Source organism: Ovis canadensis, chromosome 2 (assembly GCF_042477335.2).
Source record: "Ovis canadensis isolate MfBH-ARS-UI-01 breed Bighorn chromosome 2, ARS-UI_OviCan_v2, whole genome shotgun sequence".
Taxonomy (NCBI): Eukaryota; Metazoa; Chordata; class Mammalia; order Artiodactyla; family Bovidae; genus Ovis; species Ovis canadensis.
In genome coordinates, this window is record NC_091246.1 from 223680200 (window position 1) to 223707763 (window position 27564).

General features: G+C 45.8%; 1 protein-coding gene and 1 non-coding gene across 2 annotated transcripts in view; both read right to left on the minus strand.

Annotated features, from left to right (window-relative positions):
- MARCHF4 (membrane associated ring-CH-type finger 4) overlaps positions 1-27564 on the minus strand; it is a 116950-nt gene that overhangs the window by 28261 nt on the left and 61125 nt on the right. The window lies entirely within an intron of this gene.
- Positions 26204-26276, minus strand: TRNAS-GGA (transfer RNA serine (anticodon GGA)). Its single transcript has one exon. It is a non-coding gene; the product is annotated as a tRNA-Ser (tRNA).

Sequence of the window (27564 nt, forward strand, 5' to 3'; positions counted from 1 at the left end):
ACGCCTATCCACTGCCCCATCAGAGGAGCCCCAGGAGGCAGGGATGGGATGTTGTTCATCTTTGCATTCATTCTCCCAGTGCCTAGACTACACCCAGTAAGCCTTCAACAGCCTTTGTGTTGAGCAAGTGAAAACATAATTCAATTGTCTGCTCAGGTTTCCTGCCTGGCCCAGAGGAATGAAGACGAGACAGCCTATTCCATAAGAACAGGAGCCATGTCCATCTTGTTGACCTTGGGACCCCAGCACTTCACTCAGTGCCCAGCACTCCGCACGTGTATGTATGATGAAGGAACCTGGTGATGGAAGTACTCAGGGTGCCACCACCTCATAAAATCCTCTCTGGTTCCCCACTCTGCTCCTTTTGTGTTGACAGGCCCCTTCACGGTGGCTGCAGGCCAGGAACCCTCCCATACCCACTGTGAAAGCACTTCCCCATGTGTCTCTGGGTCACTATACCATGACCTCTAACAGCAACAGGATGCATCTTATGTCCGTCTTTGCATCCTTAGCACCTAGTGCAGTACGTGAAACAGATACTCTTTTTTTTTTTTTTTTGCAGCCATGCCACTTGGCATGTGGGATCTTAGTTCCCTGACTGGGGATCAGATGGAACCCAGGACCCCTGCAGAGGAAGCATGGACTCTTGGCTGCTGGACTGCCTTGGAAGTCCCATACTCCATCCCACTTTAGCCGTGCAGTGTGCACAGAGCTGTCTGATGAGTGAGAGGTTTCGCTCCTCTAGGACATGGCCGGCCTCTGGCTCCAGGTAGAGTAGGACAGGCAGGAGATGCCCACAACGCCAGGCGCTCACCACACCCATGGAGGCCTCCAGGTCCTCGGTAATGAGTAGTTGCTGCGTGGCTCTGAGAAAAAAATAGGAATGGGAGGGGGAGGAGAGGTGCTGAAGGAGGGGCAAAAGCCCTCATTATTCATGGCAGCATCTCCTAGGCTCATTAATTCTAACAGGATGAGCTGGGGCTGATTAATCGGGTTGTTAGGCAGCCATGTCAGATTGCCAATCAGGTAAGAGACAGTACTTCCGGTCCCCGGCAACGGTGCCAAGCAACAGCGAAGGCTGTTCTCTTTGCTTTCTAACGCGGCAGCCATGAGACAGGGGAGGAAGAGCCGCTGGCCAGGCATAACTAACAAGACCTGGGCTCTCCACCGTGGACCATCCCTGGGGCCCCTAGTTATCTGGAGAAGGAAGGAGCATGACCTGGCCTGGTCCCAGTGCCTGGCCACAGACCATGATGCCAAAGGTGTGCCATTTCCCCTGGAGCTCCCAGTCCCCACGCTTTCCCTGGATTGGACAACCCGAAGGTAGAACAGAGGCTTGCTTTGGGTGCCACCAACACTGGAAAACAAGGCTACCGAAGCTGTTAGAAAAGTTTAACTTTGATGAAGGAAGTGATCCAGGATTTTAGGGGGAAAAAAATCTGCAAAAAAAGCTATTTTAACCTTGGCATTCATATAAGTTTTTTACTTTATGATTTGGCATATTTTTATGTACACTGGGGAGGAGGGCCATAATCTTTTTGTGTTTAGGGCTTCTAAGAGGCCTTAATCTGGACCCTGGACTATCTTTGGCTGGTCAACCTGTGCTTCTCCTGGAACAAGAAAGATTGAATGAGCCAAAGCCAGATAGATTCAGGTTAGACTGAAGGAGAATGTTCTTTCCAGTCAACTTTATTACAAGCTAATATGGTGGTGGCGCAGAGGTTAAAGCGTCTGCCTGCAATGTGGGAGACCTGAGTTTGATCCCTGGGTTGGGAAGATCCCCTTGAGAAGGAAATGGCAACCCACTCCAGTATTCTTGCCTGGAGAATCCCATGGATGGAGGAGGTTGGTGGGCTACAGTCCACGAATTGGACAAAGAGTCGGACACAACTGAGCGAGTTCACTTCACTTCATTGTGGAACATGGAAATAGAGGTGGTATACATCTCTCAATATAACAGTGACTCCTATTAAAGAGAAAGGTTAAATGACCAACCCAAGGTCACTCAGCCAGCCAGTGTCGTGCGCAGAATGTAAAGCCAGGTCTTTCTGACATCAGACTCAGCTTCTTACCACACTCTGCTCATCCCTCTCTGTACTCTGGTTCCTGCTGTCCCTTGCACATCTGTGCCCATGGGTCTCTTCTTGTCTCTCCCTCTCTGCTCCAGCACCGGCCCTTTCACCAAGTCTGGAAGGGGCCGCTCTGGACCTATTTTCTGTCCCTGCATCATCACCCACAGTTCAGCCCTTAATCATGCTTCAGTTGTTTTCTCTAGGCTTCGGGGTGATCCTGCATACCCCATAGGACCAGGCACGTCAGAGTTAAGCAGTAAAGGTGCATTCATAGGCTGGATGAGCACCAGGGTAAGGCAGAGGATGAACCCCTCCAGCCCGGCTCCTGAGGGTCCAGCCTTTGGGCTGGAGGATTATCCCCATCTTGTCTGCAGTGTTCAGCAAACTCCACAGATCAAAGGGGCTCATTAAATGCAAAGGGCACCAGACACTTCCCAGATGATCTGCTCAGAGCTTTGGGGCCCAGAGACCACCCTGGGAATGACTAAGTCAAGAAAAATCAGATCTTCTCTAATCCCCTGGCCCCCATGGGACCCAGTGTAAGGGAGGGGTGAAGAGCACAGTGTTTGAAAGCCAACCCCTTAGATTTAAATGCATCCTTTTTTCCTTTTTAAATGTATTTTTATTGTGGTAAAAGTCACATAATGTAAAACATATATTGTCACCATGTTTAACTGTACAGTTCAGTGGAACTCAGTATGTTCACCTTGCTGAGCAAGTCCCAACATTATCATCTTCCTAAACTGAAACTCTGTCCCCATTAAACACTAACTCCCCATACCCCCCAGCCTCCAGCCCCTGGCATCTACCAAAGTACTTTCTGACTGCCTGAGTTTGACTACTCTAGGAACCTCGTGCGTGTGCATGCTGTCGTTTCAGTCATGTCTGACTCTGGGACCCTACAGCCCATAGCCCGCCAGGCTCCTCTGTCTATGGGATTCTCCAGGCAAGAATACTAGAGCAGGTTGCCATGCCCTTCTCTAGGGGATCGTCCTGACCCAGGGATCAAAACTGCACCTCTTACAGCTCCTGCACTGGCAGGCAGGTTCTTTACCACTAGTGCCACCTGGGAAGCCCCAAGTACCTTGTGTAAGTGGAGTTGTCAAACAGCATTTGTCTGCACCCCAGTATGTTAGAATGCATTTTTAACTTCATATATGTCCTACAAGCAGGTTGTACCTTCTTTTTCCCCACACCGCTGAGCTATATAGTACGTTCTCACCAGCCATCTACCTCATCTACAGCAGTGCATATACACCAGTCCCAGCCTCCCCAACCCAACCCTCTTCAACACTTACTGGCTATGCAAACTTGAGCAAGTCTCTTAACCTCTCTGAGGTTCTCTTTCTTCACTTTTCCATTGCAGACAACTCTTAACCTCCTCAAAGCATGGCTGTAAGAATGGACTGAGATCATGCAAGCCAGGTGCTGGACACAGAGCCTGGCCTGAGTAAGTCCTCTTGTGAAAATATTACAGTTTCAACTTGCCTCTCCATAATGACTTTAATTCCATAGGTTTTCTACTACAACCCTATTCTATGCTCCCACAATCAAATAAGTAAACCATGCCTTGAGTACAGGGTCAGCCGAGCCTAGAGGGAGATTGTGATGAAAGAAATGCCTAAGAGTCCACCCCAGTAAAGTGAATTAGGGGTTAGGACACAGGTCTCCCAGCTTCTGGCCCAGGACTGCCCTCTGTGTTAGCAGGGGTCACTGAGAATGTTTGGAGTCCTCCTTTCCTGGGGAGGCTGAACAGAAGGCTGCTTGGATGGGTTAAGTGGGGTTATGCTGGAGGCAGGACAAGGTGATCCACAGCCTGTGGCTGTGGCTGAGCTGGCGGGTGGGGAAGAAAACAGGATGGATTCACCTCACTGCCAAATGACACAGCAAGCTGCAGGAACAAGACTCCAGCCGTTTCTCCATTCACAAATTTCTTCCTGTTTATTTCTGCCTTGCTTCAGCTTTTCTCCCCTCTCAATCTGAAAGGACTTGCTTCTGGAGTCCTTAGGTTACCTGGTTGCCATGGCAGTTGGCAGGTAAGCCAAATACTTCCCCTGCCACCCACGTGGGCACCAGGCATCCTTGGCACTGAGCAGAAAGAAAAAAATAAAAAAGCAGCCCCAGTCCTGCTGTTCAATAGTTTGCAGTTCTGGGAGACTAGAACAGGGGAAGCAGTAGACGCAACAGCCTTGGGGTGTAGTTCAGGGACATTTCCCTTTATTGACACTAACATGGTGGTTAAGAGCTTGGACTCTAATCCCAGACAGACTTGAGTATATCCAGGCTCTTATGATCTGTGTGACCCCGGGCAAGTTGCTTAACCTCTCTGGGCCTTCATCAAATATACATGTAGTATGTTCCAAGTTCTATATGAGCCGACAAGGATACAGCAGTGAATGTTACTAACCAAAGTTCTCTGGTCAAGAAAGACAGACATTTTAAAAAGATAAACAAGGGACTTCCCTGGCAGTCCAGTGGTTAAGACTGCCTTCCAAGATAGACGGTGTGAGTTCGATCCCTGGTTGGGGAGCTAAGACCCTATATGCTTCGCAGCCAAAAAACTGAAACATAAAACAGAAGCAGTGTTGTAAGAAATTCAACAAAAACTTTTAAAATGGTCCACATCTAAACATCTTTTTAAAAATAAATAAATAAGATAAACAAGTAAACTATAAGTACATGGCATGCTGTTATGTGCTATTATGGAGAAAAATAAGCAAGGGAAAGGAAGATGAGATACCAGGGAGGGGACAGGTTGAAATTCTACAAGTGGGGACATTTGACAGAAGACCTGAGGATAATGAGGGAGCAAGCCATGTAGGTGTATGAGACCTGAGCATTCGGGCAGAGAACATCAAGTACAAAGGCCCTGAGGCAGAAGCCTGTTTGGCATGTCCCAGGGTAGATGAAGTCAGAGGTATAATGGGGATCAAGAATGGGGGCCAAGCCAGACAAGGCTGGTGGGCTGTTTTAAGGACTTGTCATTTATTGTGAATGGGATGGGAAATCACAGGTGTGTTTTGAGCAGAAGAGAGTGACATGATCTGACCGTATTTAACAGGTGCCTTCCGCCTTCTGTATTGAAAATAGACTGGAAGGAAGTAAGGACCAAGTAAGGAGCCAAGAGGCTATTGCAGTAATCCAGATGAGCAATGATGGTGCTTTAAACCAGTAGGGTAGCAGTGAAAGTTCTAAGAAGTGGCTTCTGGATATATTTTTGAAGATACAGATGTTAAGATTTGCTGATGGATTAGGTGTGATGGATGAGAGAAGTCAAGGATGATGAAGATCTGAGCAGTGAGGGGTGGAGAGCTGCGTTCAAGTTGAGATGGGAAAGACTGGGGGAGGGCCGGTTTTGGAGGGTAGGTTGTGAGCTCATTTGGGGATGTGTCAATTTTGAGATGCCTGTTAAATATCCAAGTGGGAATGTGATATACATTAATCTAGAGTTTAGGGGAAAGCTCTAGCCTCAGTATATACACTTGAGAGTCACTGGCCTACAGATGGTTTTTAAAGCCACAAACCCTGGAGTGAGGGCAGGTAGGAAGAGGGAGGGCTACCAGAACTGCTTCTTGCAGGATGTCAAGATGCTGGAGTTTAGAAGATAGGAAAGGATCAGTAGAAAAGCCTGAGAGGGAAGGTCAGTGTGCTGAGAGGAGAATGTGATGTTTCAGAAGCCAAAGAAGAAGACAAAGTCTCTCAAGAAAGCTGCTGATGGATCCAGTTGGATGAGAACATTGGGCAAGTTTTCTCTCAGTTTCTTCTTTTTTTTAGATAAAGCAAAGCTGTGGACTGAGACTGGAAGTGGGGGAGAAGGTATGGAGGTCTGAGAATTGGTTTACAAAGTCATCTGGGAGAGCTTAGGAGTAATTAGACTAGTAACATAAAATAGAATTCCTGGCAGCACTGATTACCATTTCTATTAAAATAAAAGGGAGCAGCCATGAACTTGGGGGAAGAGGGTCATAAGAACATATATTTATCACCCTGCCTGGCACACAAGCAGGTGTCAGTAAATGCTAGACCAACATGGAAATGGTTATAATAGGTATTATGGCTGTCTTGTCTCAAAGGCCACCTTCACACCTATGTCAAACACTGATCAATTTCCTCCCTCTCTGCCTTCCTTCCTTCTTTGAATAATATTCCCTTCTTCTTAATAATCCTAGTGTTGTAAACATCTCAGAGTTCTAACAAGATAGACATTATATCATCTACTACTTCAATAACTTAATGAAGCTAATATCATTTCTCCTGCTTTACTATATGATGATACCCACTCAGAGAGGTTGTTACTTGCTCAAGAGAAAGGCAGGGTAAAGCTCTGTCCATCAGGCTGCCCACACCCACCGCTTCTCTGCCAGCTCATGCCACCTGCCTCCCATCTCTCCCCCCACCCCAGCAGCCTTGTTCATCATATCCTTACCTTTCCAGCCCTGACAAAAGAGATGGCCTTGCTGGATCCTTATTAATGTGTAAATGCAAAGGTGAAAACTCTTCTCCCCTTTGCCTCTCTCCTCTGAACCCCATTCCAGGCAGTGTTCACCGAGTATTCATTGATGTGGTGGTGGTGGTATTGGTGAGTGAGGACATAATGGAATTAACTCACCCTCCCCCCAACTTCCTCCTCATACTCCCACTCTTGGCAGGGAGTAGACATTTGTTGAGTCAAAATTAAGAGACAGCAATTTTTATAAGCATAGAAATGCATTAGAAGTTTCTCTGAGATGTGGTCTGTATTCACAAGGAAACATTCACTTGCCTTGTAGATGCTCCATTGTGAAGACTCAGAGGACCAAAAGCCTTAAAATCAGAACTCCCCCTCCTGAGTGGAGTGAAACCTGTGTGTATGGTGCAGGGGATGAGGAATGGGCACAGGAATAGGAAAAGTTCACTGAGGCTGTAGAGGAGAATTAGGAGGGATGCCAACGAAAGGAGACTCCTCCGTGTCCATCCTAGACGGCACCTATGATGAAGGACTGTTGACAGGGAAGCACAGAACTGTTTTGTATCACTAACTAGGTTCCACATATCTGGGGCACCAGCTAACAGGGTTACCGACTCAATGGACATGAATCTAAGCAAACTCCAGGAGATAGTGAAGGACAGTGAAACCTGTGTGCTGCACTCCATGGGGTCACAAAGAGCTGGACACGACTTAGCAACTGAACAGCAAGCTAAGAGGAAGGCTTATCAAGGACACATCCTCCCAACTTATGGGCACAACCAAACTGGTTCATAATATCAACCAACTACACAAACGGGAAACACAAGTGGGGAAAGTGAATAGAAGGAAAACCTACAAGTTTCCAGCATCTTTATCACGCAGGACACCAGACAGTGATTTCTTGATTCTGCAGAACTGCAAGAGGTCAATGTATCTTGGACTTGGGATCAAGAAAGATGAGCTATCATGAGACCTTCTCACCAGCCAAGGTTGTGGCGGATAAATCTGAGTAGGGGTGGCTCCTGCCACCCAGGGGGATGAGAAAGCAAGCTTCCTGCTTATCTCTGGGAAGCAGGCTGATCGCAAGATGACCTTCAAAGATCCCCATGGCCCTGGAATCCCGGATTATACATAGACAAGACATTCTGAATTCTCTGCGTGTTGTGTTGGGCAGCATACAGGCAGCAATTTGTTTTCTGGCTGGAGCCCTTTCTGGCTACTCATCCATAGCACTTGACATGCTCCCTTTCCAGCCAGACCAGGCCCAAGCTTCTCACTTCCTCCCTCAATGACACCAAAGCCGAGCCCTCCAACCTCCTCTGTCTAATGCCTGATGGTCTGAGGCAGAGCTGATGTAATAATAGAAATAAAATACACAATAAATGTGATACACTTGAATCATCTTGAAACCACCACCCGCCACTGTACCCTACCCCCCACCCTGTCCATGGAAAAACTGTCTCCCACAGAACTGGTCCTTGGTGCCTAAAATGTTGGGGGCCACTGCTTTAGGAGACTGACAGAGAGTGAACACTGGTAAACAGGGAATCATTGTAAGATAATTTGATTTAAAAAAGAAAAACTCTATTTCTAAGTAGAAAAAGAAGACTTAAGGCCTTAATGAGCTATCTATACTAAATTTAATTAACCACATAAATATTTCCAGTTCTCTCATACCAGTAACTTACTTTCACAAACACAACACTACACACACATACACAGTCACACACAAACATATAATCTGCTTTCCTCTTCATGGAAGATTTTTCAGCCTTCCTGCTCATCAGTTCAAAAAAAGGGCTACAAAAAGAGACATAGGAAACAAACACACAAGCCCCAACCAAACCCCCCAAACCATGTTTTTCTATTCATGATAAATTTTTCATTCCTGCACTGCTTTTCTCCCTGTAATTTAACTGGAATAAGACAAATGTACCTATTCCCTCTAACTGCCTTTGAATTTACTCAACTGATACCAGGAAGAACTTAACCTCACAATAATTCAATTTAAATAACATCTGATTCCATAAAGTCAAACATGATCTGCATAATAAACAAACCAACCCCCACAAGGGCTGGCAGAAAGAAAGAAGGTCATACTTTATGTGGATATTCATAATCGTATCTGTATTTCTAGTAAACTACATGTGCCATATACTGTCTGTGTGTTTTTCTGTACCACTTACCATCACCATTGTTAACAAGGAGCTAAAGTTAAAGGTTGATTCACCCTCGGTCCTTTGCCTGATTTAATAGAAAAGCATAACTTTGATAAACCTCACTGGCCAGAATTGGGTTGTTTGCATATAGCAGAGGGCTGGGCCCGTTTCCAAGGTTCCAGGCCAGTAGGCTGAAATTTCAGAGATTCCAGGTCACCGTGTTCTTTCTCTTTCCCACAAGTCAGGCCAAGCCAAGGGCACAAGTCAATGGCAAGTTGAAGGGCAATAACTCAGCAGCCTCCTGGGGTCAGCCCTCCACAGTCCCTGTACACAGGCAGAAGGATGCCCAGCCTCAGTGGTGCAAAATGCTCATGTAGTCGACGCTGTTGTGGTGAAATTCTACAGACATTCTTTTCCAGTCACAGTGAATGGAAACAAAAGTGTTCGTCACTCAGTCATGTCCAACTCTTTGCAACCCCGTGAACTGTAGCCCTTTAGGCTCCTCTGTCCATGGGATTCTCCAGGGAAGAATAATGGAGTGACTTGCCATTTCCTTCTCCAGGGGATCTTCCCAGTCCAGGGTTCGAACCCTTATCTCCTGCATTGCAAGCAAATTCTTTATTGTCAGAGCCACCAGGGAAGCCGCAGTCATTGATACATGATTCGATGTGTTTAGGGAATACATCAGAGGTTACAGGTGTAAACAAGCTGTGATGTTGTGTCATACTTCACAGATGCTCTGAATCATGGCCCCAGACACTTAGAATCTTGTGTATAGCCAACTCTAACAAAGCAAAGATGTAGGGTCTTTCCTGGGCACTCTTTCCAGCTCTGCCACCCTCTGACATGGGTTTCAGCTAAGCCTTGATCCCTTGGTTCTCCGAATTTCACACACAGAAGAATCACCTGGAAAGCTTATGTGTTCAGATTCCCAAGCTTTGACTGCAGAGATTCTGATTTCATGTAGACCCATCCTCCTCTCTTGAAGCAAGGTTGGCTAAGACTCATTTGTGAAGCTCTGGACTAGATACTCTTTAGCAAACCTTCTGTCTCCTACATCACTCTGAGACTTCTAGATGAAAATAAAGGAGGAAAATAAATACCGATCGCTAAAACTTACTGAGCACTTACTATGTGCCAAGCCCTGTATGCAAGCTGTGACTGCTAGGTTCAAATCCTGCTTCTGCCACTTGCTAGGTGATGGACGTTGTGCCCTGAGCCACAGTCCTTCAGCTACATCGAGCTGCTTTATTTCAGCTGCTGTGTCCACCCCTCTTACTAACTCACACAAATATGCGCCAGGGGCCAGGTTTGTTCTAAGCCCTTGGCATGCATGAGGTGGTAAAGCCTGGCTGCTCGGGCTAGTGGACCAGGCTGACTGGTCTGCCACTGATCACCCGTGAGACCCTGGCAAGTCTGCTCAGAAGGAAAGGGAGACCGAAGACACTTCCAGCTCCGCGGAGCGTCATGAGGATCAAATGAGCTAGTGCACCGTGAGGAGTGCATGGAACCCTGCCTGGCACACAGCGAGAGCTCTTCGTACGTCACTCTATGTTGTCACTCGTGTGCCCATCGATCCTTCCTAAATCTCTTCACACCCTAGCCAAAGGAGTGAGGCAGAAAATGCTGCCCTCTTGCCCTGTGGATGCGGGGTCTCTGTATTTGCGGCACTTTACCACCTTGTAAATGAAACTCATCCGTCTGAAGCCTGTGAGCACTTAAAATTGCCCGGGGGCCTGGATAACGAGTACAGGTAATAAGAGTGTGATGAAGGCCAGGGTCTCCAGGGCTGCTCACTGCCCTGTTATTACAGGGAGAGGGAAGGGCAGAACAGATGTCCCAGCTGTCCATCCGCCCGCATGTCTCAGTGTTTCTTAAGACCTGTCCCTCCCCGAGTGTTCTTCCCTCATGTGCACGTCTTTCTACCTCCTGATATGGGGTCAAGAAAAGGTCTTAAGCCATGAGTGTTTGCAGCTACCACTCCTTTCTCAGTAAGGCTGTGCATTTCTACGTTCATGGAGCCAACTGGGAGCTTTGCGATGCCCTTGAAAGTGCAGAGAAAGGAGAGCAGAGTGGCTATGTGTAATAGAGAGCTTAGCAGGGAAAGGGAAGTTTGAGGGGGAAAGGACATTTTTGCCTTATGATTTCCTTTGCTTGTTTTTTAAAGAGGCTGCAGTAAATATTGAAACGCTGTTCGATTCTTTCTCTGTGTGGGACTTGTACCTCTTCTTCATGATGAACCATGTTCAGATTCTACTCCATTTAGACTGAAAAACCTGAAGCATCAGAGAGGGCAGTGGCTCTTCCTAGGCTGGTGCAGTGGGACAACACTGAAAAAGGAGAAAGGAAATAAAAGGATGGGCCCCTTCCTCTCTGGGTTCAGAGCTTCCAAGAGTCTGCCCTACATTTCTGCGATATTGATGCCTCTCACCGGGTGATACCCACTCCAGAGTCTGCTGAAAGTTCAGCCCAGTTCTTTTCACACCTCTCAAGGAAGCGTGCTATTCCTGAAGTGTTGGCTCCAGTTCCCCGTCAGGAATAAGCCTGCTAAGGAGAGCTGGAATTACTATGGCGTGTGAATAGACGCCGGTCTGTTGACTCCAAGCTTCTGCTAAGCGGCTCCAAGTGGTTGTAGCTTCTGTCATCTTGGCAATTTGACTTTTTGTTTGAAAGAATTCTGTATTCTTTGCTTCTGGAGCTGGGAAGCACGCATTGGTCTTCAAAGACCACCTCATCCTCTAGTCTCTGCTCAGAACGTCTGTCAAGGGATCCTTGACAGATGGGGTGCTCCTGTTAGAGACAATGCTGGGAAGGGGAACCCCAGAGTCTCCCCCCTTACCTGTGCTTCCAGTTTTCCCTTTCAGATCTGTACAATGAAGACGAATGCAGGGACAGGCCAAAGCTCACGGAAGAGCCTAGGCGTCTACACTTAAAGATTGGGGGATATTTATGGGCCAGCAGTGCTTCCCTCCAGAAGATGGTGACTGCAGCCCTCAGTCTCCTTTTAGGGGCCATCCAGTGGCCTCGGTCAAGCCCTGGCTCTCAGACACCTCCCCAGGGACACTCACACTAGAACTCCCTTCCTCAGTCCTACCCAGAGTCTCAGCCTTCTCTGTGGTGTTTAAGCCTGTATTTCACTTAATTAATTACTAATTTTGTAAAATACGACTTCCTTTTGTTTGCCTGTAACCTCTTTCAGGTGACAAGGTGGTTAAGCAAGAAATCCAGACGTTTGCAGTTGTTTTCTGGGATTTGGCACCCCGGTCCCTGTCTCGCTCCCTTTAGATTCCACGATTGTTTGAAGCTTTATTCATCTTCCCTCCAGCTGTGGTCCATGCACACTGAAAAAAGATCTATTTCTGCCAATGCAGGACATGCAGGAGATGCGGGTTCAGTCCCTGGGTTAGGAAGACCCTCTGGTATAGGAAATGGCAACCCACTCAATGCCTGGGAAATCCCATGGACAAAAGAGCTTGGCAGACTACAGTTCACAGAGTTGCAAAGAGTCAAACACAATTGGGCACACATACACACACACACACACACACACACACACACACACACACACACTGGGACTTCCCTGGTTGTCCAGTGGTTAAGACTCCATGCTTCCATTGTAGAGAGCACGGGTTTGAACCCTGGTCAGGGAACTAAGATCCCACATGCCTCAAAGCCAATAAATAAATGAACAAACAAATACATCTTTTTTAAAACATCTATCCTTGAATCCTATTCTCAAATCATGCATCATTTCAGCCTTTTGTTTTTCTAGACCTTCACCATCTGTTAGATTTTTAAGTTACGTTTCCTTGCTACATCCAAGACAGCCAAGGATCGACATGCCTGGAGACTGGGGGAACAAAGGCTCTATCTTAAAAATATGTAGAGATTTATAATAACTCAAACATTTCTTCATAACTATAGCCCTCCTACACTTGTACACATAATTTTCCCCAAATCAGGAACATAATTTAGAGCTAGTTTTTAACTTGTATTTTCTCATTTATACCATGTCATGAAAATTTCCTCACAGTGATCCTTGATTTCATGGCTCATATCCATAATTATTTCCTTAGAAGACAAGTCTGGAATGGAACTACTCATTCAAAGGGTGTGGACATTATTAAGGCTCTTACTACATCCTGGAGGCCAAACTGGCCTTCAGCAAAACGGTGCCGGTTTCCATCCATACCTGCTGCTATTGGCCCGTGTTTAAGGTCCTGTCCTTTCTCCACATTCTCATGAACGATTATCAGTAGTACCATGACTATGACCCTTGAGAAGGAAAGCTCAGAAATGCAGATGGTCTGTTCCTCTCCACCTTTCTTTCTACCGGAGGGAAAGCACAAGAGGTGGCTTCAGAATGGAGGCTGAGTCAGGAATTTACAGCATTGCCACCAGCGAGGCGCTCTTAGGAGAGTGCCTCAGCTGTGAAAGAGAACCAGGGGCACGTAGCTAGCTGAAGCCTGCAGAATCTTAGCCTGGGTGTTGTGGGGTGTTCCTTCTCCAGCAAACTGGTGGATGATACGGATGACTCAGAGTCTTCTGGTCAAGAGTCTCAGCATAGCCCAGTCTCTGAGATGGCAGACTATAAGGTTAAGGTACCTGGGGCTGTAGGACCCCACACTTACACTTTGCACTGGATCACTGCCCACCACTTCTCTTTGAGGTTCCTAAATATAAGAATGCCGCACGGGTCCCAGTAAACACCCTTGTATGACCGGACAACTTTGTCGTTAAAGATGTATCATAATCCAACCTGCATTTTCCCTGCTACAATTTCAGCCTTTTCCTGTCTTTTCTTGCACATGCTTTAAGATCAAACAACTTTCTGACTGTGCCATTTATTAACTATATCAGTTAATTAGGCTGCTAACTATGCTCCTGCATATTAAATTAATGACTTAAAATATAGCCTTTTATTACTTTTCACAAGTCGATAAGTTGGCTGAATCATTCTGCTGATTTGGTTTGGGTGGTCTTGGCTGGGCTCCCTCATGCATCTTGGAGTTGGCTGGAGTCTGACTGAGCTAGGATGGATGGCCCACCTCTGCTTGTATGTTTCTTATCATCCAGTAGGATTGCTCAGGATTGCTCATGTGATGTGGGGGATAGTACCCACCAGCAAGAGAGGACAAGCAAGCTCTGATGCACATGCACTTTTAAAACCTCTGCTTACATCAAATTTCCTAAAGTTCCACTGGTCAAAGCAAGCCGTGTGCCTATTTCAGAGTCAATGGGAGCAGGCATTACCAAAAGAAAATGACCACAGGAAAGCATGAAGATCTAGGGCCATTAGTACAATCAATTTATCGCATTAGCTCTGTGACCTTGGACAATTCTCTTAACCTCTCTGAGCCCTAAGGACCATCACCTGTAAAAATGGAGTTTTTGAAGGATTCCACGCTATATGTAAAATGTCTGGCACATACTAAACTTCCGCTATGTATTTATTTCCTTCTCCTTTCCACCATTTGGCCTTTCTCTTTTTTCTTAAATGTATTATTTATAAGCATTACCTTTCACATTCAAAGCCTGAACATAATGACACTGAACATTCTACCTGTGGCTTTTGCTAAACTTTGCCAACTCCTAACCTGTGCCCAAGAGAGGAGGCTCTCAACTAATTCCAGTGGTTGGGAATTGGGATACAAAGGGACTCAAGGAGTCTCCCCCTCTCCTCATTCCTGGGACTGTGCAGCTGAGAGATGATCTCTGGCTCTCTGATCCAGCTCCACTACCAGGAGGGAAATAGAATGAGTTACATGTTTGCACTAACTGATGACTGAATAGAGGCAATGGGATGGGGAAGCCTCCATTTCCTAATTTAAAGGTGGCCTTGGGGTAGGATAAGTATCCAGGCCTCCCCTTAGCTAATCAGGCACCAGAAGAGACATTAATTGCAGCCAGTCCATCCTGCTGGGGAGACCCAAGGCTGCCAGCTCCCTTGCTGGGAACAGAATAGAATTTTAATTGGCTGTGAAAGCATCGTGGCAGGAGGTGCATGAAAGAGTTGGTCCTCTCCCTCAAAGCAGGTGAGAGAGGCTTCAAGGGAAAGGCCCTGAGGAGGTGCATTGGCAGCAAAGACCCATCACCCTCAGAGGCCATCCCGGCTGCAACACCACTGTCCCAGCACCGGGGCTGGACTCCAGCCAGGGTCAAGGACTCTTACACAGTGTCCTCGGATGGTCAGGACAAGAGCACCAAGCCCACAGACCTCCTCATGTCTGTACTTCCCCTGACTTTCATGAGAGAAGCGCTTCGTACTTACTGTTAGTGTATCACCAAGAAAACCAGTATTGCCCACCTCAGAGAGCACTCCAAATACAAGCTTAGAAGTGGAAGTGTTAGTCTCTCAGCCGTGTCTGACTCTTTGCGACCCCATGCACTGTAACCCACCAGGCTCCTCTGTCCACGGAATTTTCCAGGCAAGATACTGGAGTGGGTTGCCATTTCCTTCTCCAGGGGCTCTTTCCCTCCCAGGGATAGAACTTGGTTCTCCTGCATTCCAGGCAGATTCTTTACCATCTGAGCCACTAGGGAAGCCCAAATAGAAGTTTATCCACCCCCAGTCTGAGTGTGTCCATTTGTCATCCGTGTGGTTTGTAGCAATGGCACAGCATTCCTATACCGCTCTTTCAGAGTAATGTTAGTATTTTTTCACTTAAATAAATTAACATGAGAATGTTGGGGAGGACAGTTTTGGTGGCAATGCGTGTGCTCTTTCTGTCATGCCAGTTCCTACAACACACCTATGGGATGACATGTGGAGGTCAGTGGATATGACTATGGAAAACAGAACAGTGTGAGTTTATTAGTATAGATGCGCACGGATGCAGGGTATGGTTTAGGGGACTTTGGGGTAAGTTATTTAACCTCCCTGTGCCTTACTTTCTTCATCACTAAAATAAGGGCAATAGTAGTACTTATCTACTTTCCCTGTTGGAAAGAATAATCAGATTTAAATGCTCAGAGATTCAATAAGTGTTTTCATGATTACTTTTAGTGAAAGGGAGGTGCAGCTAGTCACTGACCCACTTGCGCTCTGTCGACCTAGTGGTATAATGAACTTGTTGGTGAAAAGCAAAGCAGAAAAGCAAAAAATACACAAGCAAAATCAGAGCTTTCAGAAAACAATTTTGTGAGACAAAAAGATAGAAATGCAGAATTTTTGAGGAAACTATGCTGCATTAATACTTTAAGATGTAAAGGAATAAACATCACTTATAACTGCTATACAGTTTTATTGTATATTTTGATTTTTGTTATCAAATTTTTATTGAAAGTTTATCACAGATTCAGTTATGGAGGAAAGATGCATTGAAGAAAACTGTTGAAAATAGAAATCTATAATTTATTAGGAAATGAGGACAGGCTTCTAGTTTTCAACTGACAAACACACAATTCAATTTCTACTCTCATTCCTCTCCCCTCTATTCATGCCTCTTATCTCTTCATTGGGAAATAAGACATTTTTCTGATTTAAGCTCAGAATATAGGATTCCCTGGTGGCTCAGACAGTAAAGAGTTTGCCTACAGTGCAGGAGACTTGGGTTCGATCCCTGGTTGGGAAGATCCTCTGGAGAAGGAAATGGCAACCCACTCCAGTATTCTTGCCTGAAAAATCCCATGGATGTAGGAACCTGGTGGGCTACAGTCCATGGAGTCGCAAAGAGTCAGACGGACACGACTGAGTAACTTTACTTTCACTTTCATAAGAATGAAAATAGTCAGAATAAAAGAGATGACTAACACACATCATCCTCTCTGAAATGGTGAGAACTTCATCTCCTTAAAGAGCATATGAAAACCCTCAACTTTGGGGGAAAAGAGCTGGAGGAAGATGGCATTGATTTGAGAAGGCAGAACAGGCTCTTGGAAATACTCATTTCCACCTCCAAACCTGGTCCCCAGATCACAACTGGGTGTCTGGACTCCTGTACCTGACCTCTCCCAACTTGGATCACTGATGGTTTGGGAGATCAGCAGGACAGCCACTTAAAGAAGTGACTGGTTGTACAAATCAGCTCACTCCTTCCAGGGACACTTTTTCTCACTTTTCTTATATCTGCCATATGTTGGCAGGGTCTCCGGATACTGAGCACGTTCTTTCTCTGCTATCCAAGGTACTGAAAAGCATGGCTAGGCTACTTATCTGTGGGTATAGTTACGGACTTTCACTTTCACTTTTCACTTTTATGCATTGGAGAAGGAAATGGCAACCCACTCCAGTGTTCTTGCCTGGAGAATCCCAGGGATGGGGGAGCCTGGTGGGCTGCCGTCTATGGGGTCGCACAGAGTCGGACACGACTGAAGCGACTTAGCAGCAGCATAGTTATGGACAGCAGGCAAGCTAGTGCCCCAGAGAGTACTAATGCCCAAATTGGGCGCATCCTTATTGGTGGAAGAGATGAATAAGAAGCTCTGGGATGAAAGTTTGGCTTTGGGTCCTGGCCCCTCCTCTTGCTGCTGGGCAAGTCTGTTTCTCATCGTTTAAATGGGGGTGGGGGGTATTGTATTAAATAATCTCTACCAGTCACTGACAGTGTCTGACTTTTTAAGATTCTGTAAAGGTTCTGTACATGCAAAACAACTCAACATGAGATTCTAGGAATTGCTTGAAGGTGAACTAGGCCAAAGGCCTGGTGACGGGAGCTCTTTGTAACTGAAGTGAGCGCACTGCCTGGGCAGATGGAGAGATATACTGGGAGTGGCAACCCTGATCACTGGAAGCTCCACGGCCATCTCAGAATCCTGAAGCAGAGAATCCAGAGAGAGCCACTGGTGGCTGTGCATCCGTAATGCTACAGAGGGAGAGACATGTAGCCATGGGGATCCTCAGGGCACTGCATTGATCTGCTCCCTAGAGTGGGGAAGGATAGCTTTCTATTGCTTCGACCCAAATTGTTTTTAAAGAGCATCTGATGCACTTCTTCATGGCCCCATGTCATTCAGCAAGCTTCTTGTCTTTCTTTTGTCTGGCTTCTCAGCATAAGATCCTAGAACAAGCCCCGTTGACGTGGGGACATAAGCACTCCAGGCATTGAAAAGGAGTGTCCTCCACTGTAAATATAAATCAGCTTTCTGATCTCTATCTTGATTTTTTACAAGTTTTCTTGGCCCAAATTATGTCTTTTCAGAACATAATCACCCAGAGTGCAAGGTGGTTATATGAAGGTTGTAGACTTTCCTCAGCCCAGTCTTGTAGGGGAGTGGGGAGTTGGGAGAGCCCCTCCCCTCCTCTTTCTGAACCTTCATCTGACAAAAGAGATGAATTATTCCTGAAATGTATGTTGTGCAAGGCAAATATTTATTTTTGTTTTTATTCTGTTGTTTTTGTCTTTGATTTTTGCATTCTCATCAGCCAAGTCTGTCTTAGACTGTAGGACAGCGTGGAAAACATTCGTAGACTCCATGGAAACCATTCCACTCAGCAAGCAAGAGTGCTGTATGGGCCACTTGTACTCATTCACTAGCCTCTCAATGATGGGGAGCTTACTATATTACCCACGGTGTCCACCCATTGCATTTTTTAATCAACTTTGCATTTGATTATGATATCATACGATGGCAGAATGAGCCATCACCGTGTTTAGTTTTTAAACTTTAAGTTGGAGGATAATTGCTTTACAATGTTGCATTAGTTTCTGCCATTCAACAACATGAATCAGCCATGAGTATACATATGTCCCCATCCTCTTAAACCTCCCTCCTATCTCTACCCCTACCCACTGCATTTTTAATAGCTCTGATCAGTGAACGTTTACTGGAGGAGTGATAAATATAAAGTTGCAAGCTTCAGGAGGGCAGGGCTGTATGCGAGCCATGATGAAGCAGCATTACAAAAGACTGGAGGATGATCTGGACGTGTGGCCATATGCATCTGTATCGGTAAGAATGGTATGTGTGTGGAGCCAGGAAAGGGCATAAGCAGATGTAAGTTCAAGGTCGCACACTGTGTGTTTGCCTGAATGTTCATGTGGTCATGGTGCATTTTCCTTCGCCTCTGCAACAGTTTTCCCATTACCTGTCCCACTTCCCTCTTCTGCAGTAAAACCCTATCCCTATTCACCACGAGCATCACCTTTCTTGCCCTCTTTCCCTCAGGCAAAAATGCCACAGGCAGGGGAAATGGAGGAGAAGCAGAGAAGAATAGGGGGACGTAGACTGAGATAACCAGCCCGGGAGACTGCATGGTTAGTCGCTCAGTTGTGTCTGACTCTTTGGGAAGCCATGGACTGTAGCCTGCCAGGTTCCCCTGTCCAGCCTGTGAGGCTCCTCTGTCTGGGCTGCCAGGCTCCTCGGTCCATGGGGATTCTTCAGGCATGAATACTGGAGTGGGCTGCCATTTCCCTCTCCAGGAGATCTTCCCAACCCAGAGACAGAACCCACATCTCCTGTGTCTCCTGTATTGTGAGCTGAGCCAGCAGGGAAGCACTGGAGATTAGGAGCTGCTAAAAGATTCACAAAGGAATGGATGCCTAGGCTCTCTATGGCCCCAGCCAAGCCAGCAAATATCCACATATAGAGTCAAATTCTATGAGAAAGAGCTTCATTCCATGAATCTTTGGCCTATCACCTCTCAACCCAGAATTATCATAGACCCATATGAGCAACTTGTGCTGAGGGGTTGCCCTACATGGTGCAGTCATGTGGAAGGAATCAAGGGCTGGGCACTGCCAAACATCTCCCTATACTCATCCCTTTTCCTTTTGCCTTAATCCCTCCCAGGAATGACACAGTATAAATCCTAGGGAATGAAGAGACAGGGGGACAATGCCATCTTATTCTGGCACCCCCTGTATCCAAACACTCCCTTCATCCCAACACATCTGCTCAACCACATTCCACTGTTCTTTCACCTAAACATGGTTCATGATTGTTGTCATTGTTATAGACATTGTAAAGATGGTTTTGATTTCACCATTGACACCCCAAGGACATTTTGCTTCTGTATTTATAAACGCACAGTTTTTAAAAATTATTTATTTTTAATTGGAGGATAATTGCTTTACAGTATTGTGTTGGTTTCTGCCATTCATATATCAGTACGAATCAACCATAGGCACACGCACATCCCCTGCCTCTTTAATGTCCCTCCCACTGCCCACCCCATCCCACCCCTCTCAGTTGTCACAGAGCATCACATATGAGCTCCCTGTATCATAAAGCAAATTTCCACTGGCTATCTAGTTTTACAAACGGTAATGTACATGTTTCCAAGCTACTCTCTTAATTCATCCCACCCTCTCCTTCCCCCACTGTGTCCACAAGCCTGTTCTCTATGTCTGTGCCTCCATTGCTTCCCTGCAGATAGATTCATTAGTACCATCTTTCCAAGTTCCATATATATGCATTAATATATGATAATAAATGCACAGTTTTAATGAGAGATGTATATGCATCGATAAACTCTTTGAAAATGTGTTTTGCAAAGAGAAGTCCATTTAATTTTTGATTAATCTTTTTAAATATAGAACAGTTAAACTGTTTCCACTTTTTTCTATTTCTCATTTAATGTTATTGGGACTTTTCACAGGGATTAATGTTTTTATAAGTAAAATACGTGTTAACCATTTGATTAGTGGATCTGGTTTGGGTCCATATTAAAATTCACTAATTAAAGCTTTTATCGTTGAAAATTTTATTCTGTGGCCTTTATAATCCTTCCAAATTTAATTTTTTTTCTGGATCAAAGTTTGCAGATCTGAATTTTGTTAACAAGCTGTGAGTGTTCTGCCAGGTTTTAATAAATTATAAATTTTATGGAAGGCAGTTTTTTTAGCCACTCTCCTTTTTCTTACAATGACTGTTTCGAAATGCCATCAGGGTGAAGATATCCTGCCACATCAGAGCAAGAGTACTTTATTAACTGCCTGGTGCATGTGGACATCAAATAAATGTGATTTCCTTTAAGCCTACAAGAGTGCTGAGAGGTGAGTATTATTATCCCCATTTATAGATGAGTGAACCGAGGCAAGGACCTGCCTCTGAATGAGGTCACGCACCCAATGTCATGCAGAGATCACATGATGCACCTGGGAATTGAACACTCAACTTTCGGATGTCAAAAACTTTTATTTATTTTTTTCTACCATATCACACTGTCTCTCTCTTCATTCATAACTGCAGTGTCCACTGGCTACACGCATACCCCATGACACATTTTGGGCTCTGGCTTATTTCTTGTTTTCTCTCTGCCTCTCTCTCATATACCCACCCTGCTGACAAAGCACTCCAGACTGCCCTCTGACTTCAGGCCTCACCCCAGCCCAGGCAGTGTGACTCTCTTGCTCCTCCTCTTGAGTAGGTGGGCCCCACAGCCATCCCAGGGGACCCTTCCATTGGCAGCACCTTGCAGGGCTCCTCGGCCTCCAGGATCTTATACCTGATGATCTGAGGTGGAGCTGGTGTAATAATAACAGAGATAAAGTGCACAGTAAAGGTAATGCAGTTGAATCATCCCCAAACCATCCCTACCCTGGACCCTGGAAAAATCGTCTTCCATGAAACTGGTCCCTGGTGCCAGAAAGGTTGGGGACCACTGCCTTAGAAGATCCTCAAAGTGTCACTTGAGTGTGCACCTGTGAGGTCCAGCTGGAAACCTGAATGAGGTGGCTCTGGGGTGTGTGTGTGTGTGTGTACGCGCGCGCGCGCACCCAGGGCTGAGGAGCTGGCTGCTGCTCACAGTGACTCATGGGGGCTCAACCGTCAGGCTGGAGGGATCCATCAGTGAACTGTCTCATTTAGTCAGGAAGAGTGTGTCTTTTCAGTGGAATACATCCAGATGGTTTCCTTTTTTAAAAAAAAAAACAACAAATTATGGGGGGATGGGAAGGAAAGGAAATGGAGGGAAAAGGAGAAAGACAGGGGCTTCTATTTTTAAAGCTTTGCCAGGCATTAGTTCTGCGGAAGTTTCTGTGAGGAAGGAAAAAGGGAAGGGAAGAGAAGATGGGAGAGAGTAATAGATAGCTGACAGGAAGGGTAAGGTCTAGAACAGTGGTTTTTAAAACATTCTTTAAGTAGCCAGAACATTTTCCTCAAAGGTATCCTAGGAGGTATGCCAATATTTGAAACGAATAAAAGGGGAGCTGTGGGAACTGACAGGAGAGTGGACATTTCCAGATCCCCACAGTGCACAGCGACCCCTGAGATAGCTTTACAGAAAACAGGTTGAAGCCGTTTGCTGAGCCGGGTGTAGGAAGAAGACCACATTTCCATGCATTCGTTTGTCCATTTACTCATCCATCCATTCATTCAAATATTTACTGATATATGCAAGTGCCACACAAGATCCTAGGGGACACTGTGGCAAATACGATAGACCCTGGTTGCTATTTATGGTCTAGAGGGGAGATGAACATTTGAGAAATAATCACGTGCTGCTGCTGCTGCTGCTGCTAAGTCGCTTCAGTCGTGTCCGACTCTGTGGGACCCCATAGACGGCAGCCCACCAAGCTCCCCTGTCCCTGGGATTCTCCAGGCAAGAACACTGGAGTGGGTTGCCATTTCCTTCTCCAATAATAATCACACAAACCAATGTAAAAATGCTGCTTTGAAGACCTGGTGACTCATCAGGAGGCTGCCCTGACAGTGCCATATGTGGGCTGAAGGCTGAAAGACAGGCATTAATTAGATGAGTTTGTTGTTATTGTTTAGTTGCTAAGTTACGTCCAACTCTTTCACGACATCATGGACTGTAGCCTATCAATACATGGGATTTCTTAGGCAAGAATACTGGAGTGGGTTGCCATTTCCTTCTCCAGGGGATCTTCTCAACCCAAGGGTTGCAGTGCAGGTGGATTCTTTACTCCCTGGGAAGCAACTTGACAGGGGCATCCTGTGGCAGAAGAGAGCCTGGGAAGAAGTCCCTTGATGGAGATATGGTAGAACACAATTACTGATGATTTCAGATTGTTACATACAAATTTGAACATTTCCATTGCTATAGGATGTTACCCTGTGAGTATGTCACAACGTATTATCCACTCTGCTGGTTATACAGATTTGTTTCCAGTTTGGGGTTACTATGAACATTCACATGCATGTCTCCATAAGAAGGGTGGCCTCTTGAGGAGGAGGGACCAAAGGCTGCAGGGTCTCCCCACTGGCCTGATGGGAGATCTAGACCCCAGAAATCATCATCTCAGCCCATCTGACCCTCCTTCTCCAGGAAGCCCTCCAGTGTCCCACACGTGGTCCTTCCCATGTAGTCTCGGGCTTGATTAGAGTCAGAAGCTGCTGCTGCTGCTGCTGCTAAGTCACTTTAGTCGTGTCCGACTCTGTGAGACCCCATAGACAGCAACCGACCAGGCTCCGCCGTCTCTGGGATTCTCCAGGCAAGAACACTGGAGTGGGTTGCCATCTCCTTCTCCAATGCATCAAAGCGAAAAGTGAAAGTGAAGTCACTCAGTGTCTGGCCCTCAGTGACCCCATGAACTGCAGCCTTCCAGGCTCCTCCGTCCATGGGATTTTCCAGGAAAGAGTACTGGAGTGGGGTGCCATCGCCTTCTCTGAGAGTCAGAAGATTGCTCTCCAAATATGGCTCCAGTGTTTAACGGTTAACTGCAGTTTCAGACCTTGTGAGTCTTGAGTTTTAAACTGACCAAACGATGGGACTAGAGGCTCTCATAAGAGGCCCCATTAGGATTTTCCCCTGTCCTCACTCCAAGGATTTTGCTGGGAAAAATATGCCTGTACCTGGTTAACATGCTGTGTCTTCTTGTCAGTTACTCCTAGTCTTGATTCCTCCGGACTTTAAGCCTTGGGCATTACTGCTCTATTTTGGCAATTCCTGCTTTGCTGGTCTAGCCCTGGATCAGATCAGTGGAAGAGAATTTTACTTTCATTTCACAGCCTGAGTTCTGGCCTCTTGTCCACACTATCCTGAAACCCCAGTGTATGGCCCTATAGTGAATGCTGTGTGATCCTGGGTAGGTTATCCAAGCCCTGAGAACCTCTCAGTTTCCTTGTCTGTAAACTGGAGCCAGTAATTAACCCCTGGCCAACTTCAGCAGTTGTTAAGAGCTTGGTTCTTAGAGCTAGACTCCCTGGGTTCAGACGCCCACTCTGACACTTACCAGCTGTCTTAACCTGACACTTACTAACTTTCTTAACCTGTTTAAGCCTCTATAACAGAATATCATAGACTGGGTGCCTTGTAAACAACAAACATATACTTCTCACAGTTATGGGAAGCTGAGAAGTCCAAGATTGAGGTACCAGCAGATTTGATATCTGAGCACTCCCTGCTTTATAAATAGCCATCTTCTCACTATGTCCTCACATGATGGAAAAAGGACAAAGGGGCTCTCTGGGGTCTCTTCTATAATGGCACTAATCTCATTCATGAAGGCTCCACCCTAACTCAGTTCCCAAAGGCCTCACCTCCTATTACCATCACAGTGGGGCTAGGATTTCAACATAAACTTCTGGGGGAAACAAACATTCAGTTTCTAGCACTAGCTGTAATGATATTTTTTTCTGTGCATGGAACTGAACCTCTCAGCTCCCCAGTGTTTGTAGCTGCAAAGTGAATAGTACCTAACTCATTGGGTCATGGTGAGTATTACATGAGTCATACACAGAAAGCACTTGGAAAAGTACTTGGCACATAGCAGGTCACAAATAAGAACTAGATAATAGTAATACTTCGTCTCACAGTACGATGGAAGGATGAAAGGAGTCGACGGGGTCAGTGAGCCAGGGGTGCCACACAGTGTTTCCAGAAGTCTTAAGAAAATAGGTTGGTCCATAACCCCTAGGATAAGAGCACATAGTCTTTGAAGTCCAAAGAGTCTTGATTTGAATCCCACTCTTCCGTGGCTGGGCGACCTTAAACAAGTTATGTTAATGGGGGTTTTGTTGTCTGCCTAATAGGATTGATGGTGAAGATCATGGCATCCAGTGCCATCACTTCAGGGCAAATAGAAGATAAAAAAGTGGAAACTGTGACAGATTTTATTTTCTTGGGCTCCAAGATCACTGCAGACAGTGACTGCAGTCACAAAATTAAAAGAAAAGTTATGACAAACCTAAACAGCATATTAAAAAGCAGAGATATCACTTTGCCAACAAAGGTCTTCTAGTCAAAGCTATGGTTTTTCTAGGAGTCATGTATGGATGTGAGAGCTGGACCACAAAGAAGGTTGCTGCTGCTGCAGTCACTTCAGTCGTGTCCGACTCTGTGCGACCCCATAGACGGCAGCCCACCAGGCTCCGTCGTCCCTGGAATTCTCCAGGCAAGAACACTGGAGTGGGTTGCCATTTCCTTCTCCAATGCATCAAAGTGAAAAGTGAAAGTGAAGCCACTCAGTCATGTCTGACCCTCACCGACCCCATGGACTGCAGCCTTCCAGGCTCCTCTGTCCATAGGATTTTCCAGGCGAGAGTACTGGAGTGGGGTGCCATGTCCTTCTCCGACAAAGAAGGTTGAGCACCTGAGAATTTACGCTTTCAAACTGTGGTGCTAGAGAAGATTTTTGAGAGTCCCTTGGACAGCAAGGAGATCAAACCAGTTAATCCTAGAGGCAATCAGTCCTGAATATACATTGGAAGGACTGATGCTGAAGCTGAAGCTCCAATATTTTGGCCACCTAGTGCAAATAGCCAACTCACTGGAAAAGACCCTGATGCTGGGAAAGATTGAGGGCAGGAGAAGGGAACGACAGAGGACGAGATGGTTGGATGGCATCTTCGAGTCAATGGAAAATGAGTTTGAACAGACTCTGGGAGACAGTGAGGGACAGGGAAGCCTGGCATGCTCTAGTACATGGGGTTGCAAAGAGTTTAACATGACTTAGTGACTGAACAACAAAAAGAACAAAGGTGACCTGATTGTCACAAAGTGGGAATCAGGCTCATGTCGGTTTTCTGTCCTACCACGTGGCCCTGCTCTGGTGTAAGCAATGCCTGAGCCCATTATCAGAGTTTTTAGCACGAGGTTTGGCAGTGTGCAGACAAGGTGGGGCTACAGGAATGTTTGGCCTCCAGCTCAGGACGTGAAACATGCAGGTGGAGGTGACCCTTAGGCTGGGAGGCTCCTGACAGTAGCTGCTCTATCAGTGACATCACCGGTGCCTCATTATGTCATCTGTCTGTGTCTGAGTGCAAGGCACTTAGTGCTCTTTCCAGGGAAGGATGTTTATAAGCAATTAATAACACTAATACTGACCTGAGTGAATCATCATTGAGGTCTATAGATATTACAACTCTTCAGCAGAAATGCACCAGAAATAAGAAAGAGAAGATAAATGATGGCATGGCTTTGTGAGCAGATCCCACTGGGGAAATTGAGGCAAACCCTGAGAAGTCTGTAACCATCACAGCATCTGGGGCCCATCTGCAGGGTTCCAGCCCTGGCTCCTCAGAGCCTGAGGTCTCTGGAAAAGTGAAAGTGAGAGTGAAGTCGCTCAGTCGTGTCCGACTCTGCGACCCCATGGACTATAGCCTACCAGGCTCCTCCATCCAGGGGATTCTCCAGGCAAGAGTACTAGAGTGGGTTGCCATTTCCTTCTCCAGGGGATCTTCCCAACCCAGGGATCGAACCTGGGTCTCCCGCATTCCAGGCAGATGCTTTAACCTCTAAGCCACCAGGAAAGAATCCTGGTCTCTGGAAGTGTGACCCAAAGCCCCTGTGTACTCCATCTCTACCCAAACGTCATTCAGAGCAGCTCTATTTTAGTCTGCTTTATATACTGGGGTTTCACAAATTTCATTTGAAAATGAAGTTCTGCTGATAAAAATGTTAAACACAGGAATCAGGTTTTTGTTGGCTGCTAATTTATTCTATTTCCCACTTTGGATTTTCCTGTTCCATGGGAGGGTCATTTAAAAGTTTGCAAACACGAAAATCAGTAACGATGCTTCCTTGTATTTTCATATCACGTACAAGTTTGCAGTGCCATTAATCATGTTTCTTATCTGATTCTCACAATAGCTCAGCAAGATACTCAGAGCAAGACTTATTTCTCATTTGCAGGTGAGGAGAATGGGATTAAGGGCTCTGGAAATTTCCCAGGGAAATGAAAATCTGTTTGGGAACAGACTCTATCAGACCCAGGCTGGTGACGTCAGTGATTCTAATCACAGAGCCAGCAATTTTTTGGTGCTTACTTTTGTAGCTCCTAGGCTAAGAACTCTAGATACTCGCTCTCTTCGTTCTCATAATGACCCTAGGAGGCATGTAATATTATCAGTAAATTGAGGTTGTGCATCATTAAGCAACTTGCTAAGGGTCACATTGCTAAAAGTTTATGCATTGAACTTGAATCTGATCATGAGAAAGTAATTAAACAAATTCAAATTAAGGGATAGTCTGCAAGTAAACAACTGGCCTGGACTCTTCACTCTTCAAAAACGTCAATATCCTGAATGATAGACAAAGTTGGGGGAGCTAGATAAAAAAAAACAGCTTAAAGAATTAAGGGGACAATCGAGGTTATTAGCCTTTAGCATTGTATAAATTCTAATTTCTGGTGTGATAATTGTATTGTACTTACATAGGGGAATATGGTTGTACTTAGGAAGTTTATAAAGAAATATTTATGGAACTGCAACTTACTCTCAAATGGCTTACAGAAGTTTTTTGATAGCTAGCTTGCTGAATAAGATGGTTAGATGGCCTCACCGATTCAGTGGACATGAGTTTGAGCAAACTCCAGCAGATGGTGAAGGACAGGGAAGCCTGGTGTGCTGCAGTCCATGGGGATGCAAAGAGTCAGACACAGCTTAGTGACTGAACAACAAGAGCAGATTTCTGTAGATAGTTGGATGTAGAGAGAGATAGTGTGTGTGTGTGTGTGTGTGTGTGTGTGTGTGTCTGTCTGTCTGTCTGTCTACCTATCTGCCATATCTATCAGTTCATTTCAGTCACTCAGTTGTGTCT